Below are 25,364 nucleotides of genomic sequence, written 5' to 3'. Positions count from 1 at the left end.
AAAAATGGGGCTATTATAGATGGGAAGATAAAGAAAAGGGGGTATTATACAGTGTGTGGAGAACAGGAAGGCTTGGAGATCTAATATTTTCCTTGGCATGATGTGCACACCGCAACTTGCCTCTTGCAAGCACGAAAGTTAAAGCGTAACTATAAAGTGATAGTGATTTTACCAAATTATTATATGTGATTCCCCCTTTGAAAAAAAAAACAGAATGATGCCTACTTTCTGCTTCTCGCCCTTTTCTTTCCAAAGTTATGGCATTTTCAAAAATCTTTTTCACAAGAGGTGAAGTGGGTGGAGAATAATGTCTGTCCATCTATTCCCTCAAGATGAGGCCAGTTAGCTTGCCCACAGATCCCATAATGCCTTGTGTTCTCTCTCAAAGTAATTTAGAAGTAAATCCATTTAGTTTCCCACAAGTAAATCCACTGAACACTGCACAGGGCACATACAGGATGTATATGGTGACATCCTGGCAGCTTCCCTCACGCGGAGGAGCAGGGAACATTTACAGTGCACATACAGTATGTATATGGTGACAACCTAGCATTTTTCATTACATGGAGGAGCAGGGAACATGTACAGTGCAAATACAGTATGTATATGGTGAGACAGCCTAGCAGTTTCCATTACATGGAGGAGCAGGGAACATGTACAGTGCACATACAGGGTGTATATGGTGAGACAGCCTAGCAGTTTCCATTACATGGAGGAGCAGGGAACATGTAATTAGTAGTAGAAATTATATGTAAACTAGTTACATGAAGTGTATAGCCTGTACTGTGCGAGCACTAAGGGTTAATAGTTTCTATGCACAGAGCTGATACTGCCAATGTCAAGGTGGGGGAGGGGAGCATAATGAGGAGCAGTGAAAGACAAAGAAAGTTCTGCAGAATCACAGACTGGGATTAAGAGACTGATAGAGAACAGGGGAGATTTTCTACCTCACTATTCTGTGCAGGAGACATCTGTATCCACTGTTCTGAACACATCCAGCTCTGCTACATACACAGAGAGAGCTCTGTCACATGACCTCCTCCCCAGTGTGCAGGAGCAGCAGCCCCTCCCCTCCCATGAAACCAACTGATAAATTATAAATAAAATAGGATTCATAGGGCTTGTCAGCACATGGAGTGGAAGCAGCTCTTAAGTAACAGCTCTTAAGTAACCTGAGGGATATAGCAAAGAAACTACTGAATATAGGTAACAAAGGTAATAGGCAAAGTTATTCTACATCACAAGAGCTATTAATGTGTGGAAGAAAAAAAACCTTAACACTGCAGTCACAGATGATGGCCTGAAAGGAGGATCATGACTCCAGGTTCTAGCAAGGTTCTATGAAAACAATGAAAATGAGTCATGTTCCTTCCTTCAGGTCCTGCACCATGCATTATACAATTATCTTTGATGGGAATGTTCTTTGAAGAGGTATGGGTACAGAATATTAACATAAGCTGTAGGTTTTACAATTCACAGAATGTTGATTTCCTGCTGTGGATAAGCAACAGATGTCTCTTCAATAGGAGAGGAGAAAACTGTCCAATAATAGCTAATGGTGCCATATTCATAGATGGACATTGATAATACCTCGTATGCCAGTTCTCTTGCATAGTAGGCATTAAAGGGGTTATCCGGCTTTTAAAAATAACTCAGGCCCGGGCTGGGGAGGGCTATTTAAAAATAATAAACATGTACTTACCTTGTCCGGCGCCTCCAATGTCCTGCGCCGCGGCCGGTCTTCTCTGTGCGCCGGTTTCATTACAAGGGCGCACAGGGAGCTTTCATTCAAGTGAATGGGGTTGTGCAGGGCCGAATTGAGGTAGGTGGAGTCTCCTTGGAGCAAAATCTGGTGGGGGTCTCATTAGTAGTATGTATTACGTACATGTTAGCCTAGTGGTGGCCTAGCTGGCACAGTGGCGGTGGTGTTAGCCTAGCTGCTGGTCTAGCTGGCACAGTGGCAGTGGTGTTAGCCTAGATGGCACAGTGGCAGTGGTGTTAGCATAGCTGCACAGTGGCAGTGGTGTAAGCATAGCTGCACAGTGGCAGTGGTACTAGCCTAGATGGCACAGTGGCAGTGGTGTTAGCCTAGATGGCACAGTGGCAGTGGTGTTAGTCTAGCTGGCACAGTGGCAGCAGTGTTCGCCTCCTAGCTGCTGGCTAGCTGGCACAGTGGCAGTACTACTGATTAGTAGTCCTAGTCACACATCACTGCTTTCCTGAGGGTTTATTCTCCTTATCCCAAAGTACGGGCCAAGTATACTCATTGGCTAGAACTTGGCTGGCAACCTGTTCAGTCAACCAGTGTTAGGTACTAAGGAGATGGGATCAGGTGTCACACACTCCGACAGAGCCAGTGAGTAACTGTCACAGCTTGGAGGCAGGCACATGTGTGTCGTAGTGGTACCGCTACTGCACATCACTCCCAGAGACAGTTAATTCACAGCTGTGACCTGGCTGTGGGACATTGCTGATGGGGGCCCCCTTATGAGTAAAGTGGTGAGGGCTCTGGGGAACATGCTCCTGGAGCCCTCCCTATAATCCGTCCCTGGGGCTGTGCTACAATACTAAGTACAGCCATACTAAAATGTATGGTGCTGTGCTTGGTAGACTATGAAGTAAACACCTGCAGTCTATTTCCACAGGAGTTGTGTTTCAGAAACCTTCCAATCTCATATTTATTTACCACCTACACTAAGGATAGGTCATTTACCACCAGGATTAAGGATTGTAAACACACTGACATACTGATATGTGCCCCCTCTTGTAGGATCTGTTTTTCTTTTAGCTTCATATACCCTAGTTTTTAAAGAAAAAAGGCTTTACATTTATGCAAATGACCTGAGAGGTTCCAGGCTCCATTAACACCTATAGAGCCTGGAGCTCCTCAGGGTAATTTGCATAATTTTAAAAGCCTTTTTTTGTAAAAATCAGGGAATAAGATGATAAAAGAAGAGCAGATCTCTCCAGGGGAGGCACACAGCAGTATGTCTGTGTGCTTGGTTTACAATCCTTGATCCTGGTGGTAGATGTCCTTTAATGGAAAAACTAGGTATTTACCGGAATACATATTTACATATTTAAGCTATGTACATAATTACCACCAAGTTTAAAGCCAAAATACAAATAATGTCCTGTCCATCTTGTGCTCATGGGGCCCATGGATCATCTCTTTATTGCTTGTCAGTATTAAATCCAGAGGATTGCTTTAAGCACTACTTAGCATGGAAACAAACTATTATGGATTAATTATTAACTAGAGACCTCAATGGAGCCTGCGCTTGAGTCATAGACCCCAGTGTCATCACTATTTCATAGTTACTTGTCATCCGTCTTCTTTATTTGTGCCTTCTCTGCATATAAGATACAGGTGAACGTATTCCTTGTCTCTAGGTGCCCCTGGCTGGGTAGGTGTTAACCCTTTTGTGCTACTCGGCCAAAAGAAAGTGCTTTGTCTATTCCCATCAGAGGCTTTCATGTGTAATATTACTGCTTTATACTCTTGCTAGGAAGAGAGATTTCGAGGGTGTAACCGCAATGTAACTGCAACCACAAAACATCCAATAAAATGTCCAATGATAAAGCAGTCAAAATTAAAAAAAAAAATCACAGCGGAATGAATTCTTGAAAGTAGTCGTAGATGGCAGAGACAGGAACACTCCCTGGAAATTTGCATCCAAATGATTATGCAAAGGACTAGGAAGCAAGGAGATTCGTGAGTGCGACACATCCCCCGTGCAGCCCACATTCGCTGCGCTACTTGATACGGCACAAAACCAAATGAATCTGGACCATCTGTGCTACAAATGCCAGTGGGACAAAGACTTCTCTACGGATCTGTTTCGCTGTGCTCTACATTGTAAGGACTGAGAATAGGGGCAGCTAGATGTATTCATCTGCCAGTTCCTTCCACAATGTAGTTTGCCTGTAAATACTGTACTGTGTAAAAGTTTTAAGTATGGATGAAAAAAAAAAATGCTAAAAATTAAGAATGGTTTACAAATGGACGAGTTACTAGTTTATTTATATCAATTAAATAAATGCATGGACAAAAAGGAAATCTATATCAAATCAATATTCAGTGCAACCATTATTTGCCTTCGGAACAGCATTATTACCTCTGCACAAAGTCAGGAGTTCTGTAGGTAAACACTAGGGTGTATAATGAAAGCGAGTACCACCTCCCAATCATAATCTGAATGTTATAGAGAAATGCCCTATGATTTCAAAAATACCTTTATCGTTTCTGTGAATTATATTGTTTCTGAGAAATTCCCATTTTAATCCATATGCTAATGAGACAGTTGGTGTACTCAGGTCGTGTCCTCAGCAACGGGAGCACTGCTTTTCATTACCACTAGCCTCTCTGTTAGATAAGGAGGAGATTTGTCCTATGTGAAGCATGAGAAAATACTGGAAGAGAGAAGTCATAAATGCGAGAAGAGCAATGCCCCAGATTCTGAGGACACGCCCTGGGTGCTCTGGGTACTTCATTAGCATACAGATAAAAATGGGAATATCTTGGAAATTGCTTAATGGACAGAAATAATAAAGGTATGTCAGGAATCATTTTGCATTTCTCTAAAGCACGCGGCCACAAGATTATAACACTTGGTGGCGGTGGTGGTTTCCTTTTAACATAAAAAACTGATTTAATAATGATTATCATTTTTAAGTTTAGGATAGATCAAAGTTATCAGCAGAAAGTGAAACCATTGTTTTTAAACTTGGTTGGAAAAAGCCAGACCAAACTCCAATGGTGTCCACAATGAACATGTGATCCATCCAACATCCCAGTGCTGCAAAGTTACTATCCCCTGCATAACCTGCATCCAGCATACTGTATTATGGTGGGCTGCCAGACACTGATGCCAGTTCACAATCATGCTATCAATGGTTTCTGTGGTTGGGTAGCCCTGGCAAAAGTCCATTTGAATAAGACACAACTTGTATGTACAGACTAGGAGTATTTTAGGAGATGTGACTATGAGCATCCATCAATATGATCTATAAGGCTACATTCACACGACTGTCGGGGGGACGTACATACGTGCCCCATAGACAGCAATGGCTGCACAAAGCGTTACGGTGCTGCACACATGCGGCACTGTACCGCTCCGTACACCCCTCCTCCTTTCCATCGCAGTGAACGTATGCCCGCCGCATACATTCGTGTGAATGCAAGCTAAGGCTACATTCACACACGTATGGGGGACGTATATACGGACGTACATACGTCCCCCATACATGGGCATACAGTACACATGTGGCACCATACCATTCCGTAGCCGGGAGAAAGACAGGACATGTCCTATCATTCTCCCGTAATACGGTGCCCCGGCCATATATCGCTATGGAGAGGGGTGGGGGCTACAGTACGGCGGGCATACATCGTGTAAATATAACCTAAATGTGAGCTAGTCTATCATGGAGAATAAGCACAACACAGACCCTTAAGTATAGAAAGAATATCATATGGATATTTAGACCACTGCAGAATTTACAACAAACCAATTTCTACACCACAATTATGGTAAGAAACTATTGTTTGTCATTTTAACCAAATCCCCCGGCTCCTAGTGTTTTGCAACCTAAATACAGAGGATAAGATTAGTTCTTAAATTAGAGAGTTGCAAATGTCCAGGAAGATCCATAGAGGCAGACTCTATGGGGGTCATTTACTAAGGGCCCAATTCACGGTTTCCCGACGTGTTACCCGAATATTTCCGATTTGCGCTGATTTTCCCTGTATTGCCCCGGGATTTTGGCGCACGCGATCGGATTTTGGCGCATCGGCGCTGGCATGCACGCGGCAGAAATCGGGGGGGGGGGGGGGGGCGTGGCCGAACGAAAACCCGACGGATTTGGAAAAAAACGCCGCATTTAAAAAACAAAAAGTGTCGCGGAACTTGCCCTTACCTTCACCGGGAATAGGACGGTGTACTTGAGTGCATTTCAGGAGAGTTCAGCAGCGCCACCTGGTGGACATCGGAGGAACTACCTTAGTGAATCCCGGCCGGACCCGAATCCAACGCAGAGAACGCGCCGCTGGATCGCGAATGGACCGGGTAAGTAAATCTGCCCCAATACGCTTCTCCAGTGGAGCTCCTAAGTAGATGGGCGCAGGTGGGCTCCATAACTAATTTATATGTTCTGTGAGCTGACTCCCTGACTGTGTACTTATTATTTCTTAGATGATTTTATAGAATATAAAAAGAAGGAAATTCACAGTAGATAGAGCATCTGACATGAGACAGTTGTCTCAAGTGAAGCCCCCTGCTAGATAATGGGGGTGGCATCTTTGGGCCTGGTACTAAACACCGATGGGTCTGTTTCATCGTGTTTATGCTGAGATTTGCATTAAAAATTCATTGAAACTTGTATAGTAAGAACATTTCCCTGCAGGACGTGATATGACATCATTCAGGTCCTGCCGCTCAGGAGGATACTGGAAATGTATCTATTCATCCATTCAATCCATTTTCTATATCCTCCAGGGTTAAGGATCTGTTTTAATGTCAGGATAACATAACCTGCAGGAAAATGCATTGTAGGGTCGGTAGCTTGTGGTGGAATGCTCACTGAAGAGACCCAACCAGGTCGAAACAGCGCTGTCTACAGTTGGGAATCTGTTCCTTCTGGACTTTCTCGAGGCATCATGAGATTGTTAGCGGAACACAGAGAAAGAGAAATCAAATCTCTTCTGACCAGACAACAATATACTAGGGCACATTTACTTACCCTGTCCATTCACGATCCAGTTGCGCGTTATCCGAAGCTGATTCGGGTTCTGCCGGGATTCACTACGGTCGTGCGCCCGATGTCCACTAGGTGTCGCTGCTGTGTTGAAGTCTGGCAGAATTCACTTCCTCCGTCTCGGTGTATGTGAGTGCTATTTTTGGGACACAATTTTTTTTTAAAATTCCACGGTTTTTCCGAATCCGTTGGGTTTTCCGACAGCCACACCCCCCAATTTCTGTCTCGTGAAAGCCGGTGCCGATGTGCGTAAAAAGTGCAAAGAGTGAAAGACAATCAGGTGAGAGGTACAGACTTTGTTCAGGATCATGTTATAAGCTGATCATGATTTATCAAGCTGTCTGAAAGTCAGAATATTTCTAGTTGCCCGTGGCAACCAATCACAGCTCTCCTTTGAAATATTCATGTGCACTGGTAAAATGAAAGCTGAGCTGCAATTGGTTGCCATGGGCGACTAGAAATATTCTGACTTTCAGACACTTGATAAATCTGCCCCATATAGTCTCAAAAACAACAATAGCTATGACATTGTAAAAATTAAAAATATCCACTTGTGTCACAAAGTTCTAGATTTCTGGATTCGATTAATCAGCTGATGGATGTTTGGTGAGGAATGAACCTGTGACACTGCGAGCGATGATCCCATATCCATACGTTTAAAATGCACTCTGCCGCGATTCACTAAGATCATATGCCCTGCATATATCCTGCATGTGTCACTCCCCGCTCAGGTCAGACAGAGTTCACCTTTTTCTTCCTGGTGCATGTAAGTGCTGGGGCTTGCGACACAATTTGAAAGTTAAATCCCTCGCTCAGTCAGAATCGGTCAGATCGTCCAACGGCACGCCCCCCGTTTTTTGTTGCATGGAAGACAACGCAGCGCAGACACCTGTTAAATACCTCTCAAAGCCGTGAAATCCCTGAAAACGGCGAACATTCCACTGAAATCTGCCGCTCTTAGTAAATGAGCCCCACTGAGTGTCCTAAAATGGACTTCTGCATAAATCAGCTATAGCAAAACTACAATTTCTCGGAAAATTAAACTCTATTGAATTATCTCAGCATCTTATAATCAGCATCAACTATCCCACTGTTATAGGGACATTGTCACCAAATTTTACCCAAATAAACTATTAGCCCCCTAAGGGAGGGAATAGAATATCCTGACTGGAATTTGCCCAAATCTCACCCTTTTATGTGTAAAAAATCTCCTTATATGTCATGTGAAAATGAGGAGAGAAGAGTCATATATTGCCTGAGATTAGTCAAGTTTAGAGCCTGCAGAGGGAGTGTCAAATTGTTTCTATAGTGCCTAGAAACATCCTTTCATATTTCATGGTGTCATATTAGAGAAAATTTACCTTTAAAATCCCCGATGACAAACCAGGGACAGTAACTCAGAGATCCAGGAAATGTGACTTTGGCAATCTTCTTATATTTGTTATTTTTGGACTCCTACTTTCTAAACTCAATTTGTAGAATTATGCTAATGGCCTAAAGGGCTATGAGGACATTGCTAGAGTCCTCAGTGCTTCAGCTTCACAAGCTGTTACAATGAGCAGAACATGTCTCACCCAGTCCAGACTCTCTCACTCCTCCCTCTGCCTGTGTAATCGAGCAGAAGCGGAAGTGCAGGGGCAGGGGGGACCTGCTCTGCTTATTGTAACAGCCTGTGAAGATACAGCACTGAGGTACTCTGGAAACACACCCGAGAGCTCTTATTGTTTATTAGCATAATTATAAAAATTGATTTTCATAGGAAGGAGGCCATGGATAACAACTATAAGAATATTACCACAGCCACCATGACTGGATCTATGAATATCTCTGGTTTATCATGATTCATTTTGATGGTAGATTTCCTTTAAAGATAAGAATCACATCTTTCAATTGACAACAGGATTGTGGTTCTGTGAGAACCATAGAGCCATCACAATCCAATGGGTACTAAATAGTACCTATTGGTCAATTAAAACTCAACCTTTATTAATAAACCTTTAATACACAAGTGTGTTTGTGTCTTTTCTTACTTCTATACAGGGAATATTTATAGTAGGAGTGGCTACAGAATAGATAAAGTATTGTCCCTTTCTTGTATATAAGGGCTTTAGCAACAGATCATCATTGGACAGTACCATATACTTGTGGGCAATTTATGAGACTGGAGAGAAGGGGGTGACAGTAGAGCGCCAATACCCCCTGAGGACGTCACGCGTTGGCGTACATAGGGAGCACTTCAGTGTGGAGCAAGTGATGGGAGGATAGTTAAGAAGAGTCAGGAGTTGTGTGAAAATGGGGCATTTTTAGCAGTGCTAAATAGATTATCAATTTGACTATCAAGCAACCAATATTGACCATATCTCCTCCTTACTCTCCAGTCACCATCACCTATTCTCATAACGTTCCCAAAAGTCCCTGTCTATAGTACTGTCCAATAATGGTATTCCAAGTGATCTGTCGCTAAGGCCTTTAAAGGGAACCTGTCATCAGGAGCCCTTTTTCTGGCTCTCTCGTGTCCCCATAGAGAATAGTGTACAAGTTGCCAAAGAGTTTATATAGTAAATATTCCTTTTTCCTAAAAAAAAAAAGATAAGTTATATGAAAGTTAAGCTTTCTGTATGCAGAACTGTGGCCCTAGTCCCCTGGGAGGGGCCAGTGAGGAGTGGAGCAGACATGTAGGACGTCCTGAGGGGGGGGATATGGGTGGACATGGGAGGTTTTTTTAATTTGAAATCGATCCATGACGGTGTGGTTTCCCAAGGGTGGGGGAAACACTCCTCACTGGCCACCCCCTTAGGACTAGGGACACAGCTCTGCATTAGGAAAGGTAAACTTTCATCTAACTTATGGTTTTTTTTTTTTCAGAAAAAGCCATTTTTACTATAAAACGCTTTGGTAACGTGAACACTATGCTCTATGGGGACATGAGGGAGCCAGAAAAAGGGCTCCTGATAACTGGTTCCCTTTAAATACAAGAAAGAGACAGTATTTTATCTATTCTATAGCCACTCCTACCGCCTCCTGTTAATCATCCGATGTAAATACTCCCTGTATAGAAGTAAGAAAAGACACAAACACACCTGTGTATTAAAGATTGATAAAGGTTGGGTTTTAATTGACCAATAGGATCTTTTGGTTACTATTTAGTAACTATTGGATTGTGATGTTGAATTATGGACCCTGCCAAACCTAGTGGCCCAGCGGATACATCAATTATCTTGTCTTTGTAAACCATAGAACGAGACATACAGTCAGTAAAAGATCCATTCCCAATCCATGCCGCTCCACTCACTGTTTATGTCACTGTTGGTTTAGTATTCTGCTGAGGCAGGGTCATAGAAGGTGATTGGGGCGGCGGGACATATGCTCTGCCTGTTGTTGCTTTCATTAGGAGGAAGGACCCCTGTTTCATGAATTATGGGGTCCCAAACATTACCAATCACCATGTTATTGCTTATGTGTTACTTGATATCTTGAAACAACCCATTTAATAACCATTGTACTATTGTGCTAAAATAGAAACCGCTGTTACCTAAAGAATATTATAGAGCAAGATAAGAGGGAAATGTAGCTTACATCCACAATAATCATAAAATATGTAACAGTGCAGACTTGTGTAATTAACAGGAGCTGTCATGTCCACATCAATCTTTTAGCCTCCCTACAGGCTTATGCACTTGTGTACAGGATAGAAGTCAGTATACTGGGGATCTGGACTGAGTATAATAATAATGCCTCAATAATAATAAAATGTCTCAGAAAAAACTGAAAAATAAAGCTAAATGACCCCCAAAGAGTAACACATTGGGGCTTATTTACAAAGGGTCCGCGGATCGCATTTCCATCAGACTTCCCAACGTTTTTGGGATTTGCGCCGCTGGGACAGGTGTTTAGAAGGGGACTGTGTCGCACGTGATCGGATTTTGGCGCAGCGGCGCCGGCTTTCATGCGACAGAAATGGGGGGGGGGGGTCAGACGATCTGACTCATTCGGACTGAGCGCGGGATTTAACATTTAAATTGTGTTGCAAGATCAAGCACTTACATGCACCAGGAAGAAGATGGTGAACTTCGGCGGACCTGAGCGGGGAAGCGACACATGCAAGATATAGGGCGCACAATCTTAGTGAATTGCGCCAGAGTGCATGATCATCGGACAATGCACATCGGGGAACACGCCAGGGACCGTAAATAAATGTGCCCCATAAAGTCAATAGAAACTGCAAAAAACAAGATTTTTGGCCCACGACTGCAATGCAATTATTATAATTGAAATCTAAAGTGCAAATCTATACCCAAGGCAATTGTCCATACAGAGTACATTGTGTGGAGTCTTTTTTTATTCAGCTTTAGAGTACGAAATAATGGTTTGGATTGATCGATACTGTAACCAGGGACAGGTCTGGCTCCAGTATTGCCTAAAATTGTCAATAATTGAGGCAATTATGTGTCTGGAGATAACAAACTCCTGACATGTAGTCACATACAAATTCCCAAACTGTATATTCCGTCTATATACATATGCGGCTGGTCCATTCAGTCCTATGGCACTATTGAGAATGCTGAGTACTGTGCTAGGCCATCTGCAATACTATACAAAATGAATGGAGCAGAGGCTGCACACATCTCACCACTCCAATTATTTGGGGGTATAAGGGATCCCTGTTCTTATGATCAGTGGTGGTTCCAGAGGTTGGACCTCAACCTTCAGAAAATTACAGCTTCTATTATTCTCTGGATAGTTACCTATATATGACCAAAATACCCTTTTAAACTCTAATGAGGGTACACTAGCAATAGACTATCTCATAAAAAGCGACTACGCCCCCATGAAAACAAGTGAGGCCCTATCACAGGATAGGGCTTAACTTGCTGATCATTGAGGGTCTCAGTGATGAGACCCCCACAGTTCATGAAAACTTGGGTCCGATGGGGTGCCATGTACCATGTACCATGTATCAGAGAAATGGAGCAGATGGCCAAGCATGACCGTTCTGCTCCATTAATCTCTATGGAGCTGACGGAAATTGCCAAGCACTGCAGTATGTGGGACCCCATCGGAACCCTCATTTTCGTGATCTGTGGGGGTCTCATCACTTTGTCTGTAGGTAAACCCCTTTAAGGTGCTAGACTAGCCAAGCTTGTTTCCAGACCTAAAACCTATTGAGCATTACATGCTACTTCATTTCCAGGTTCACCTTTCCAACTTTTTACATCCCATGGGAGATATCCTATTTGTAGTCATTCACGTGCCATTAGTACAGAGGACAACACCAAGGCTTGTGATTGGCTGTAGCACTCACCAGGTACAGACAGGCCATCAGCCTGAGGATACAACTGCAAGGAGTAGCTGGACAACCCTTTAAGAGCCATATGACATGAAATGTATGACACGTCCATAATAAATATTAGTGACAATAGATAGACGGCACCCAGTGGATATGCGGTGCTCAGGTACGGCCAATGCCTCAGTCAAATGCTTAAACTGGTTGAGAGGAGCTAATATTATACTGTGCAGTAGGTCACATCAAACTTTTCCAATCACAATCTGAGGACCATATATTTTTGTGCCTCATACATAAACCAGGACTGATACCTGTCACCTAGAATGTGTTGTTCCACGGTTATTCATCCTACAAAAGTATTGTTATCAATTAGAGGATGTGCCAGAGTTTTCTGGAGTACAAGCCCTGAAATAGTCACAATTCCCGGTGCTCATCAAGGAATTGCAACTTTTTATCCCCTTCACACCACCTGAAAACCAAGTGAGCGTGGAGGGGTGTGAAGGGGTCTGTGCCCGGTGGTGGAGTGTGCCGGTGAGGGGCCTTCCTACCCACTACCTGTAACCTGTTTCGGTTCCTGTAGCACAATTGTATGCCAAGTAGGAGCCACTCCATATATCCGGCGCAGATAAATGTCTGGCAAATGGAATTGTGATGACTAGTTGTCAATTTATGCATTATTTATCTGTAGTAACGTTGCAATCCTTTAGCTAGGGGAATGGTAACACCCACTTGTCAAGTTATTCTCAAGTTATTCCTTTGTTCTAATAATCCTTATTTCATGGAAAATACAATTATTTCCTTGACAGGGGAAGCTACAGATGCTCTCTACAAGATACAGAATGATGTGATATATTGAAGGGGAAGACAACCTCAGGCACCGGCAGGTGGTCCAGATTCTCTGGGGTAACCATGTATTGTCGGGGGGCAGCAGTCAGACATTACTGGGGGGGGGGGGGGCTTGGGAGCTGATAACAAGTTATTATGTAGCTTCTACCTAAATGATAATATCCAAGGCTTTACTCTGTCTAATCTGCCCTAATCCCTTTCATCTACAGTCACAATAACTGGAATTTTTGCAAAATCCTTAACGTTAACAGTGAAGAAATAAACCCTTGAGTCGGCTGTGTGTCACCCGCGTCCATCACTCCCTGAGCTTATTCTTCTCCCTGAAGTGTTAGATATTGAGTCTGGAAATCCCATTTTACGCCTGGAGATGCTGAGAGAACATTATTTCCCGGAGCCGGCCGCTCATTACTTGTAACGCGCTCATGTGACGGGGAGGGGAGTGCGCTGCACCTGTTCACGGCAGGTGGTGTGTTCAAGGATTCTACCGAAAATCGCTCACTGGCGTCATATAAAGGAACTAGGTTATTTTTCTATGAGAATGGATTGATGATCTTCGTATTCAATCAAAATGTCATGTAGATAAATATTATAATTATTATTATATTTATTTAAAAAAAATTATATTTTCTTCACTTGTTCACAGCTTTTACAACACTAAACTACCAGCTCCCACTTCCCAGGTTGGGTATGAAATGTTGTTTTTAGAATTCCCTCTTAAATGTTAAATCTGGATTTACCTATAAAAAATGAGCTCCAAAATCATAGGTAAATAAGTCATGTTTTGCTTAAGATGAGTCACAGGTAGGAGAGGGAGAATCACTTTAGACCCTATCTTGGTTTCTATAGTACGAAGAATTATGCATCTCTGGTTCTGTAGCTCACAGAACCCCGATCCTGACTTGATTTGAAAGATGAGATTCTTATCTTTTCATATTAAAGTTTATGAAAGAATTTCCAAACAGGTCAAAAAACAAACACAAAAGAAGAGTAAGCCGAGAGGCATATATATATATGAGGCACTAAGCCGCACCTCTGGAGGCCATTAAAAGACACATAACATTATGGGGCACGTTTACTTACAGGGTCACTGAAGTTTATTGTCTGTCTATAATCCGGCATACGCCAGAAATCATGAATGTGTCGCTTCCCTGCTCAGATCCGACAGAGTTCACCATCTTTTTTTTTGGTGCCTTTTAACATAGGGCATGCGACACAATTCGAAAGTTAAATATGGCGCTCCATTTGAATCAGTCAGACTGTCCGACGGCACGCCCCCTAATTTGTGTCGCATGGAAGCCAGTGCAGCTGCGCCAAAAAAGGGTTGCGTGCGTCACAATCCCAGCGCACACACTTATTAAATAACTGTTCAAGCTGTTTTAGCCATAAAGAAAGTGAACAGTCCGACTAAAGTGCAGTGCAAAGCCCTTAGTAAATGTGCCCCTATGTATTATCATTCAGGGTTTCTTATTTTTAATATGACACCAAATGCATAGTTTCAGGTTCTATGGAGCCCAAAACAAGGAGATCTGAAGAGACCCTGCCCCTCCGCTGTCTAAAAGTGACACACAAGCAAAAAGTGACTCTTCTCAGCTCATCTGAATATGACTTTGGAGGCACTTTTTTTATAGGCAAACATACAAGTTTTCACTTAGAAGGGTATAGCTACACTGATGCAGAGACATATCTTGTTTAATCCCTGTCCTGTAGCTGACAAAACTATTCTAAAATTCAGAACCTTGGGAAAGCTGGATCCACATTACACACAAGCTTTCTGAACAGCCAAGGACTAATCAACCTGAGCTGGATGCATCAAATCAAATGGTAGGTTTCCTTTAAAGGAGATTTTTTTTTATAGGTGAATGGATTCTAGAAAGGGCATTTCATACCCTACCTGAGGGGACCAGTAATGGAGCATAATCTGGTGATAGTATCAGTTTTCTAATCATTCACTTGATGAACATTCAGACATTATCCACAAGGCAGTAAAGATACATTGGCAATTTATGTAAAAGAGTGGCCAACCCCTTTAACAGTTAAAGAGTAACTGTCACCCACGAAAAATACCCCAACCAAATATGTTCCCCCTAATCCTGCCCCCAGCCCCTTTATATTTACAGGCAGTCCCCGGGTTACATACAAGATAGGGTCTGTAGGTTTGTTCTTAAGTTGAGTTTGTATTTAAGTCGGAACCGTATACTTTATTATTGTAACCCTAGTCAAAATTTTTTTGGTCTCTGTGACAATTGGATTTTAAAAATGTTGGGTTGTCATAAGAACCAGGATATACAATACATCTTAATTACAGACACCTGTGATAACTGTTACAGCTGATTATTGTATCCTAGGACTAAGGTACAGTAAATTACTAAAATCCAGAGGTCCGTTTGTAACTAGGGGTCGTATGTAAGTCAGGTGTTCTTAAGTAAGGGACCGCCTGTATTCAATTTTTATTAAAAATTTGTGTGTGCAAACTTAGTTTTATGTGATATTAGTGATTTTATGATTCATTCATGTGAACAAATGACTAGGAGATATCTATGAATGCTGCACACGTTCATCTTTTACATTTATGAGATGCGGAGCTAATTATTTTCTGTTTGGGGCACATTTTTTTGGGACATCAAAGTAAATTTTTATGCATTTTTAAAAAAAATTTTACACTTTGAATCAAAATTGCATGAAGGTGCCTATGTCTATAAACTCCTTAATAAAATGTTGCGTCTGCTTTCAGATGTATGTATGTATTATGTAGTTTAGTATAATTCTTTATTCTGTAATTTTGGTTTTATTTTATGTAAAAATTTTAAAAATTGCTTTGCCCAGTAACGAAACAAAATTTCCAGATATGCCTGTCAGGGAAAGGGTTAAATCAATACAACTACACAAAAATGCAGGCGTTAAACAGTAGGTCCCAGGGTGTCTGAATTTCCGCTGAACATATTTCATGGACTGGCCACACTGCAGAGAATGGGACTCCCCGGATCATAGTAATATATAACAAGGAGTCCCTTCTGGCCTGCACAATAACATGATTACAGTTTAGTGGGGAAGGAGGGACTCCTTCTATCATATAAGTGCTCAGCTAAATGTTATTCCCCTTCATTTCTGATGAAAGACGGGAGAAAGGGCTTTTTGGCTTATAGGAGCAGATTTACTATAGACAGTCTATAACAGTGTTGGCGAACCTTTTAGTGGCCGAGTGCCCAAAAAGCAACCCAAAACCCCCCTTATTTATCGCGAGGTACCAACCAAAAATTAAAGCAGTAACTTATTGCTTGCTGTTCTTTAACAACTTTGAATCATATTGGCCTCCTGAGGACAGCAACACAGTATAAATATAGAAAATTTACATTATTTTAGCTTCTTTCCAGTGTCTCTCTGTACACAGAGAATCGTGGGGCCAGCAGGAGGTCCTCCAAAGGTAATTCAGCCCTGTCTACTCATTCTCCCTCTTCCTACAGTCCCAAGTAGCGAAGTAGGTATCAAAATATGACTGGAAGCAGCATCTTTTAAGTTGCTTGGAACTGCAGGAAGATTCTTTGAGTCCTATCTGGTGTGCTGGCCCAGGTGCCAACAGAAAGGGCTCTGATTGCTGCCTCTGGCACCCGTGCCATAGGTTCGCCATCACTGGTCTATAACATGTGGAAAATATAAAAAAAATTACACTTTTATACCAATGGGACATAAAATGCACAGCATTCTACACCAAAGTGATAAACCCCACACAGAAGTGAACATCAATCCATACATTTTTGCCAATTCCTGAAAATGAGTGATGCCGATTTCCCCGACATTAAAGCGTCACCTGACTTTCCAATAAGACCCCCATCCAATAAGACCCCCATACCCTCTCTATTCCCTTCTTTGTACTATTTTGAAAATTCTATTGACGAAACAAGTTGAGGTAAACAATTTTTTTCGTTGCCAACACAGTACCTGACAGAAATAAAAAAGGAGCGTGTTATCCGAATCTCTCAGTAGTGCAGCCTCGGGCTTTGCTTTTTCATCTGGGAACAAAGTTATTAAAGAAGACTTTCTCATTTCCAATGAACACGGCAGAGCTTTCTTCTGAAGCTTAGCTGTAGACACTGATAAAGGACACTTAATATTGCTACTATCATAGTACAGCGGAGGGAGGTGGAGGTCTCCTACATTGGGCAGAGGGTCCCCCCCCCCCCCATAACTGGAAGTGCATTATATCACTCCTCTGCCTAAGAAGGACCCTAAAATGGGAAAAGGGCATGTCATACTTTCCAACAGTCCCACATGTATAGTAACAGATGATGAAACATCACTCAGTGTATAGGTGCCCTGGAGAGCAGGACTTAAAGCGTAACTTTTTTTTATTGCTGAAATGAATAAAGAAGGTGATAGTAGAAAGCTTTGTAATGTACATTAAGTAAAGCAGCTTCTCTGCACCTTTTTTTTTCTGTTCTTTCTCCTGTAGTAAGCAGTGTATCTGAAAGGCTTCTGAGATCTATCAATGTCAGAGAGATAAGGAGGCTAATGATTAACTCTTTCCATATCTAGAGAATATTTCTCTTGATTATTCAGCCCTATAAGGAAATTAGACTATCCAGGGACTGTAAAAAGTTAAGTCATTGCACAGGTTTCTTTATCTCTCAGCTGTCAGTGGAAACCGGGCATAAAGCTGATTTACACAAACTGTTGGAATAAGGAAGAAAGGAGGGGAAAAAGAAGGACACAGGATTTCTTCAATGAAGTACAGGCGGTCCCCTACTTAAGAACACCCGACTTACAGATGACCCCTAGTTACAAACGGACCTCTGGATGTTGGGAATTTACTGTACTTTAGTCCCACGATACAATCCACAGCTGTAACCGTTATCACAGGTGTCTGCACTTAAGATTTATTGTTAATCCTGATTCTTATGACAATCCAACATTTTTAAAATCCAATTGTCACAGAGACCAAAAAAAAATTGTCTGGAGTTACAATTATAGGTGACCTATAGATGTTTTTCTCAATCTAGTAATTGATGACCTGCGGCAGTTCTCTTCTGGTTATGAGTTACAATTTTAAAATATACAGTTCCGACTTACATACAAATTCAACTTAAGAACAAACCTACAGAACCTATTGTGTACGTAACCCGGGGACTGCCTGTATATTAGAAAGTTTTTTTATTATCATCTGTTCTATCCACTTCTACAATTTTGTCCAAAGTTTAGTTACACCTTAAATACATGAACAGAGCAGTCATGTACTGTAGGCCAGCTGGACAGTTAGCTTGCTGCTTGCACAGTTCAGAGTCGCTCTTTTGCTTATTCTTTTAGTCATTATGACAATTTAACAGAGCCCAATCTTAGCACTCTGCATTGCGCTTCTTTATAGCCCCTCCCCTTTGTTCTGGGTGACCAATATAGCCAGAAGCCTACAACAACTTTTATTTAGAGGAACAGAGAGAAGCTTTAGAGAAGTTCAATGCAAAAAACAAAGAACAAGGTAGTGCAAGGATAACCCCACAATGCACTTGAAGACGAGAGAACATAAAACAAAGTTTACAATATCAAAGTATTAAAAAGAAATCAATACCCTCCCTACCCATATGGAGAGAAGCAGGATGCAGAAGAAAGCAGTATTATGGATATCGCTGACTTGGCATCCTCTATCCATAAGTTACACCCTACAAAAGCTGGCTTTGCATTTTGTAGGATTTTATCAATTCAGTCAATGGGGAGGAGGTGGTTAACTTTCAATTGATGATAATAGAGAAGTTAACTGAGGTTGCCAAAGCAACCACCACGATCATCATTATATTTAATTTCCTTCATAATTGTCAAATTATGTTTTTAAACCATGAACTCATCATGAGCTCAACCCTTCAATGTTCCCAGGTGCTGAAAGTGACTAGAATGAGCCCTGCTGAATTAGCTATATAATATATGGCAGCGCAGTATTGCATCTACCACTCCCAAGCATTGTGCCCGTAGCAGGCTGATAGATCAGGATGTCTACAGATGAAACAGAACAGGAGTTTAATTAGATTTGCATGTATTTTTCATTTAGTAGCTGCCCAATATATATATATACATTTAGCTGGTGACAGGTTCAATGCCTTTGTAAGCAATCTGAATCATTTCAGTAGTTTATAATAGTTTATTTTACATTACCTGGCTCCCTGCCAGCAGAGTGTGGTGAGTCCCTGGTATTGGGTAGCTGTCTGTATGTGCCTGTGTCATTCTCTTCTCCTCCACACACATCCAGCTCCCCCCCCCCTCCCCAGTCTCTGTCATATGTATTGAGCAGAAGTATTCATGCAAAAAACATAGGATAGCATCAAATAGTGTAGTAAGTATGGCAGAATTTCTCTTTATTCCAATAAATAGTATACTCATCTTTTTTAGTTGTGTTAAAGTCACAACCCATTTTTTTTGCCTTTTCTTATGGTCAATCCCTAGGGCAGCACTTGGTGACCCAATATTCAGACTCCAGAGGGTGTAATCTCATATCCAGTTGACGTAGATATAGATATAATTGACATTTTATCTTGAGCACTTTTTATTATATGCAATTCTTTTTACAAATAAATATTTTTATCCCACAGCTGGGAGCCGAACTGTATTTTTTGTGATATATACGTTCAAACGTCCACTGAATATGTGCATTGAGCAAGCAAGGGAGGGAGTGGGATGTTGTGGAGGAGAGGACTGAGACACAGGCTGCCCCTTCCCCCTGGGACTCACCACATGCTGCTGGCAGGGAGCCAGGTAATGTAAAGAAAGTAAACTTTTATGAAGTACTGAAATGATTCAGAATGCTGACATTTTTATAATTAGCATACCATAGTTTATTGGAACCTGTCACCTGCTAAAAATCACATTCCTGATGACAGGTTCACTTTAAGACTGTTTGAGACCATTATGCTCCTTGCCTCTGCTTAAGTAAAAACCATTGATCAATTCTTATGCTTTGTCTGTCTGAACTCTTGCAAGAGTGAAACCCTAGATATACCAGACAATGGGCAAAAGTCTTACCCCTCACAAGTGTCTGGTTTACAGATTACCTACCCAAGTCTATTTAGACACTGTATAAACATGGACACCTGGAAGATTCCCAGGCTTTAGAATTCTTATATCCCGAGCAGGACTACTGACCACATCACTTAAAAAGTTGAGTCAATAAAAGTTTGCAGAAGTGAATTGTGGCAAGTTTATTACAGTAATCTTGGACTCTCCTTAATGAGATTTTCTTACCATATAGCGTTTTCCCCCAGGGATCAAAATGGGGAGTGTAACGTCTCAAAAAGCGTAAGGTCAGGGCTATACTGCAACTTTTTGTAACGGTCATAAAACTGCAAGAAACTCCATAAAGTTCCCTACATTCACTTGAACTGCAGTTGTTACTCAACAGTGGGAATCAATCAATAGCGCTTGTTCTGGATAGTTAGATAGTGATAGCCTCATGTATTCAGCAACCATCATACGCATGCTGTGATTAGCTATCCAGGGATATGGCCGTACAGTATGGAGAATTCATTATTGCTTTTGCAACAGCTTTTTGGAGCTCTTAGGTCTATAGTTGGTGTTTGGAAGCCTACGCCATATTAATGAACTGTCGGCAGCATGAAAAAAGCTGGTTTTCCGATTCTCACGCCTTATTTTTTTTTGGTAGTTCAATTTAGGCGCAGCTTTGGAATCCAACACTTTTCCTGTGCTTCTAGCTTCCCTAAACTTTTTTGTCCCAATTTTTGGTGCACAATTAGATCTACCATATATACCAGAGTATAAGCCAACCCAAGTATAACACAAAAAACTGGGAAAACCTATTGACTCGAGTATAAGCCGAGGGTGGGAAATGCATTGGTCACAGCCTTACAGTATATAGCCAACCAGTCTCCTGTAGTATATAGCCAGCTAGCCCCCTGTAGTATATAGCCTGCTAGCCCCCTGTAGTATATAGCCAGCCCCCAGTAGTATATAGCCAGCCAGCCCCCAGTAGTATATAGCCAGCCCCCAGTAGTATATAGCCTGCCAGCCCCTGTAGTATACAGCCTGCCAGCCCCCTGTAGTTTATAGCCAGCCCCCTGTAGTATATAGCCTGCCATCCCCTGTAGTATATAGCCTGCCAGCCCCTGGAGTACATAGCCAGCCAGTCCCAGTAGCATATAGCCAGCCAGCCCCCAGTAGTACATAGCCAGCCCCCAGTAGTATATAGCCTGCCAGCCCCTGTAGTATACAGCCTGCCAGCCCCCTGTAGTATATAGCCTGCCAGCCCCTGTAGTACATAGCCATCCAGTCCCTGTAGTATATAGCCAGCCAGTCCCTGTAGTATTATAGCCAGCCAGACCCCTGTAGTATATAGCCTGCCAGCCCCTGTAGTATATAGCCTGCTAGCCCCTGTAGTAAAAAAAAAATTAACACTGTACTCACCTTTCTGACGTCCCCGTAGGTCCTCTTCTGCTTCCGATGCCGCCTTGGGTCCACTGGTCCTCTTCTGGTTCTTCCGCTTCTCTTTGGCTCCTCTTCGGGACGCTCTGCTCCTCTTCGGGTGTTTGTGCTTGGCCGGCACACAAAATGTTGTCAGCCACTTGCTGACGTCATTGTTTGTGAGCTGCCGGCATCGCGAGGGGACCCAAAGAGGAGTGGAACTTCCCGAAGAGGAGCCGAAGAACCCAAGGCGGTACCGGAGCATCGGAAGCAGAAGAGGACCTACGGGGGACGACGGAATGGTGAGTACAGTGTAATTTTTTTTATAGACTCAAGTATAAGCCAAGTTAGGGTTTTTCAGCACAAATTTTGTGCTGAAAAACTCGGCTTATACTCAAGTTTATACTGTACCTAGTTCTATTTCACCTTCATGAATTTGGAGTTAGTTTAGACTCGTTTCAGTAGTGCAGCAAATCCTTAAGCACTTGTGCCACAATCTAAAATCCCAGTCTAACATACTGCACAATTTGTGCACCAAAAAATAATAATTACCCTGTGCCATAATTGATGAGGGCCCCCTATAGATTGTTGAACTGATACATGTCTGATTTGCAAGCTAAAGATGGCATTTATAGTATCTGCATTCCATAAAAAACTTATAAAATAGTACAACATTTTAGGCTTCTTTGAACAACATTTTCCAACTTTTTGAATTCTTATGCCACTCCCTCAACTTTTCGGTTGAAAAAGTGGCCCAAGTTACACGTTTAGCCACATTTATCAACTGAGACATTTTAAACAGCCTAAAAGTTGTCCCAATCTAATTTCAATAAAGGAACAGGGTGGAAAGTGGAGTTACATCTCAATACAAACTAATTTCAGTCGGCAGGTAATATGATAACGAATTCTCCCAAGAATTCTTAAATGACAAAATGAGCTTCCTAGCTACCACCGTCACCACTAAATACATCAAGGACTTATTCTAGATGACTTTGTAGAAAAATGGAAAGTAGAATAAAAAAGATGATAGAAAAATTCATAAGTAAATAGGCAAATCGGGATAGATAGATCATAGATACATAGGAGATAGATATGAGAAAAATAAAGATATAGATTTATTATATATAGATAGAGACAGATAAATAGATGTATAGAGGATACATAGGAAATAATATATTCAGTAGATAGATTGGAGAAAAATAAATGCATAGATAGAGAGGGATAGAAGAAAGGAGCTATAGATGTAGGAGGTAATAGAGAGAGATAATAGATATACAGTATAGTATAGATATATACAGTATATATATATACATAAGATAGGCATGAGACAGATAGATCGAGATGTGTAATGTACCCCTAAGTTTGTTTATGAGCAGTATTATTAATCTATGTGAACTTTTAAACTATTATGGAAAAAAGAATAAATAATCACATTCATTACATGTTACTAATATGTACAATAATACTATAAACACTATGGGAAAAGTGCATTGGTGTTAGACAGTCACATGTACAGTTCTCCACCTGACTCCTGATAAGAGTTTCCTCCCACTCCTCCTGTATACTGGAGTAAGATACATGTGCAGGGGCAATGGGCACAGAGTGGGGGGCAACACAAAGATGAAAACACTACAAAGAGTGGCAGAGGGTTCCCTCATGGTGGCTCCAACTTGTGCCCCCCCCCCCCTGGTCAGTAACACAGACAATAGCAAGTGCCTCATGAGCAGCAGCTGTAACACAATGGTGGCAGGGTGAGGGGTGATACATTGTATCCAGGGCTGGTTACCTTTAGCAGGAAGAGTTGTGCTGCTGCATTGTGTCTATGTGTTGTCACTGCTCCTCTTCTTGCTGTTCTATTCTTTGTCCCCCCCTTGTTTCTCCTGTCAGTGTCTGCTCCACCTCCTCCTACAAGCCTAGGCAACCAGTCCTCATGTCCTCCTCCCACAGCATCCTGATTGGGCTCCAGCAGCTTCTCCTGCCATTCACCCCTGCAGCTCCAGTGCCAGCCTCTACTCTGATGGCAAGGGGGGAGGCAATAATCAGAAATGCACTTCATATTTCTGCCCCCATACAAATACACAGCCAGGGTCTTTTTGTTAACCAAGAGTCAGGAATAATAATCCAGACCATTCATCAAAGTTCTCCCCCTCCCTAAATAGAATATCCGTAAGCATCATGTATCAATCACTGTTCTAATTCTGTGACTGTCACCATGTTGCTCCATTACTCACACTCCTCATAATGTAAAACTGCATGATGTAGACAGAGTTTAAGGTGAACCTGTCTCCTACACACTGCGGAGGCAGATATTCTGTAGAAAGCAGGACTTAGATTATTAATGGTGACAGCTAAAGTGCAAATCAGAAATAAATGCACTATGGGGTCCCAGGACCCTATAACTGAAGTGGTTTCCAGCATAAGGCTCTTTTAATACTTCTCTTATTAGTAAGACTTCTTGATATAATGGAGCCTATTCTTATGTGGACTTAAATACTCAAATGGAGAAAGTTTTAAAGTCCTTTAGAGAGGAACACCAGGGGTTTTAACATTTTAAAGGGGTAATCCCATCATGGGAGTGGTGTAATCTTCTTACATTTTTTATATTTTTCCATGGTCTTCTTCCTTCTAAAATCAACTTTTAAAATTAAAAGCTCTTAATCTCTGCTGCAGTGAGATTACAGCATTCAGAGGGAGAGGTTGTGCTGTGGGAGCAGGGAGAGGGTTTGAAACAGTATAACAGCCTGGAGGCTTGTCCTCTATCCTTCTCATACTGTGGTCCCCTGTCCTCCATCCTCTACATACTGTGGCCACCTGTCCTTCATTCTCTTCTTCCTGTGGCCTCCTGTCCTCCAGCCTCCTTATACGGTTGTCCAGTGTGCTCCTTCCTCTTCTTACTGTGGCCCCTCTTCTTCTCGTGTTACTGGTATTAAATGAAAAAAAATGTTACTTACCTTTCCTCATTCCCCTGCAGCAGTCCCTCTTCCTCTCCTGCCAAGGTTCTGAATGTGACTCATAGTAGGAAGCACATCCAGCCGAGGGGAAAAGCAGAGAAAGCAAGAAAATCTCCTCACATAATGTGCTAAAGAGAAGCTGATATGTAGGGAGGTAGCAGGGAGATCCCGCCTCACCCTGGCCCCCATGCCTCCGCTGCTCTGCAGATGTAATGTATGTGATGGTTGGGAGCCATCATATGTATTTGTTTTCATGCTTCAATATCTAGTAACAAAATCTATGTGCTGTAGTTTAGCAAGAATCAGGCATGACTACTACCAAATGTAAGTTCACTTTTTCTGGTACATGGTGAGGCAGGTGGGGCCTGTAAGGAGGTAAAGGAAGATTCTCCTATCCTATGCCAAGATCTAGAAAACCATAAGGAATTGATACAGAAAGTATATTGGAAAATTGTACAACTATAACCATATCAATTATTTCCCAATAAAAAGAAAAAATAGAGTGGCTGGCTGTAGTTACAACCTAGTTTCGGAATGTGTCATGGCGGCTTTGTCCATAGGAACAGATCCTAATCATGCTCGTCAAGACCAGCAAGGACATGCAAGAAGAGGGTGAGGACGCAATATAGATAATGGATCCCCCTAGGGCATTCCTGGTCAGTGTGTGGTAATGGATCTCTAGGCACATGGCGAAGGGGAGACCCATGGTGTTAGCGCAGGCCAAGGATCAAAAGACTTTAATGGAAGACACAGTCCACATAGCAGCAGGTAAAAGGTCCTTCCTGCAGGCACACAAAAGACACAGGGGCAGATTTACTTACCTGGTCCATTCCCGATCCAGCGGCGCGTTCTCTGCGGAGGATTCGGATTCACTAAGGTAGTTCCTCCGACGTCCACCAGGTGTCGCTGCTGCGCTGAAGTTCATCGGAATGCACTGGAGTTCACCGTCCTATCGTGGGTGCAGGTAAGCGCATGTCAAGCGACACTTTTTTTTTGAAAATGCAGCGGTTTTTCCGAATCCGCCCCCCGATTTCCGTTGCATGCATACCGGCGCCGATGCACCACAATCCGATCGTGTGCGCCAAAATCCCGGGGCAATTCAGGGAAAATCGACGCAAATCGGCAATTTTCGGAAA

At 42.2% G+C, this 25,364-nt stretch overlaps 1 protein-coding gene across 1 annotated transcript in view; it reads right to left on the bottom strand.

Moving 5' to 3' along the window:
• The window catches only part of FRY (FRY microtubule binding protein), a 244,568-nt gene extending 221,387 nt beyond the window's left edge, over positions 1–23,181 (bottom strand). Inside the window, exon 1 of the mRNA XM_072134385.1 lies at positions 23,064–23,181. The gene's annotated coding sequence lies outside the window, so the exon portion shown is untranslated. The remainder of the gene's footprint in view (positions 1–23,063) is intronic.
• Positions 23,182–25,364: the final 2,183 nt, after the last annotated feature.

Source organism: Engystomops pustulosus, chromosome 2 (genome assembly GCF_040894005.1).
Source record: "Engystomops pustulosus chromosome 2, aEngPut4.maternal, whole genome shotgun sequence".
In the NCBI taxonomy this organism is placed as follows: domain Eukaryota; kingdom Metazoa; phylum Chordata; class Amphibia; order Anura; family Leptodactylidae; genus Engystomops; species Engystomops pustulosus.
This window is presented reverse-complemented; position numbering and strand designations above follow the sequence as displayed.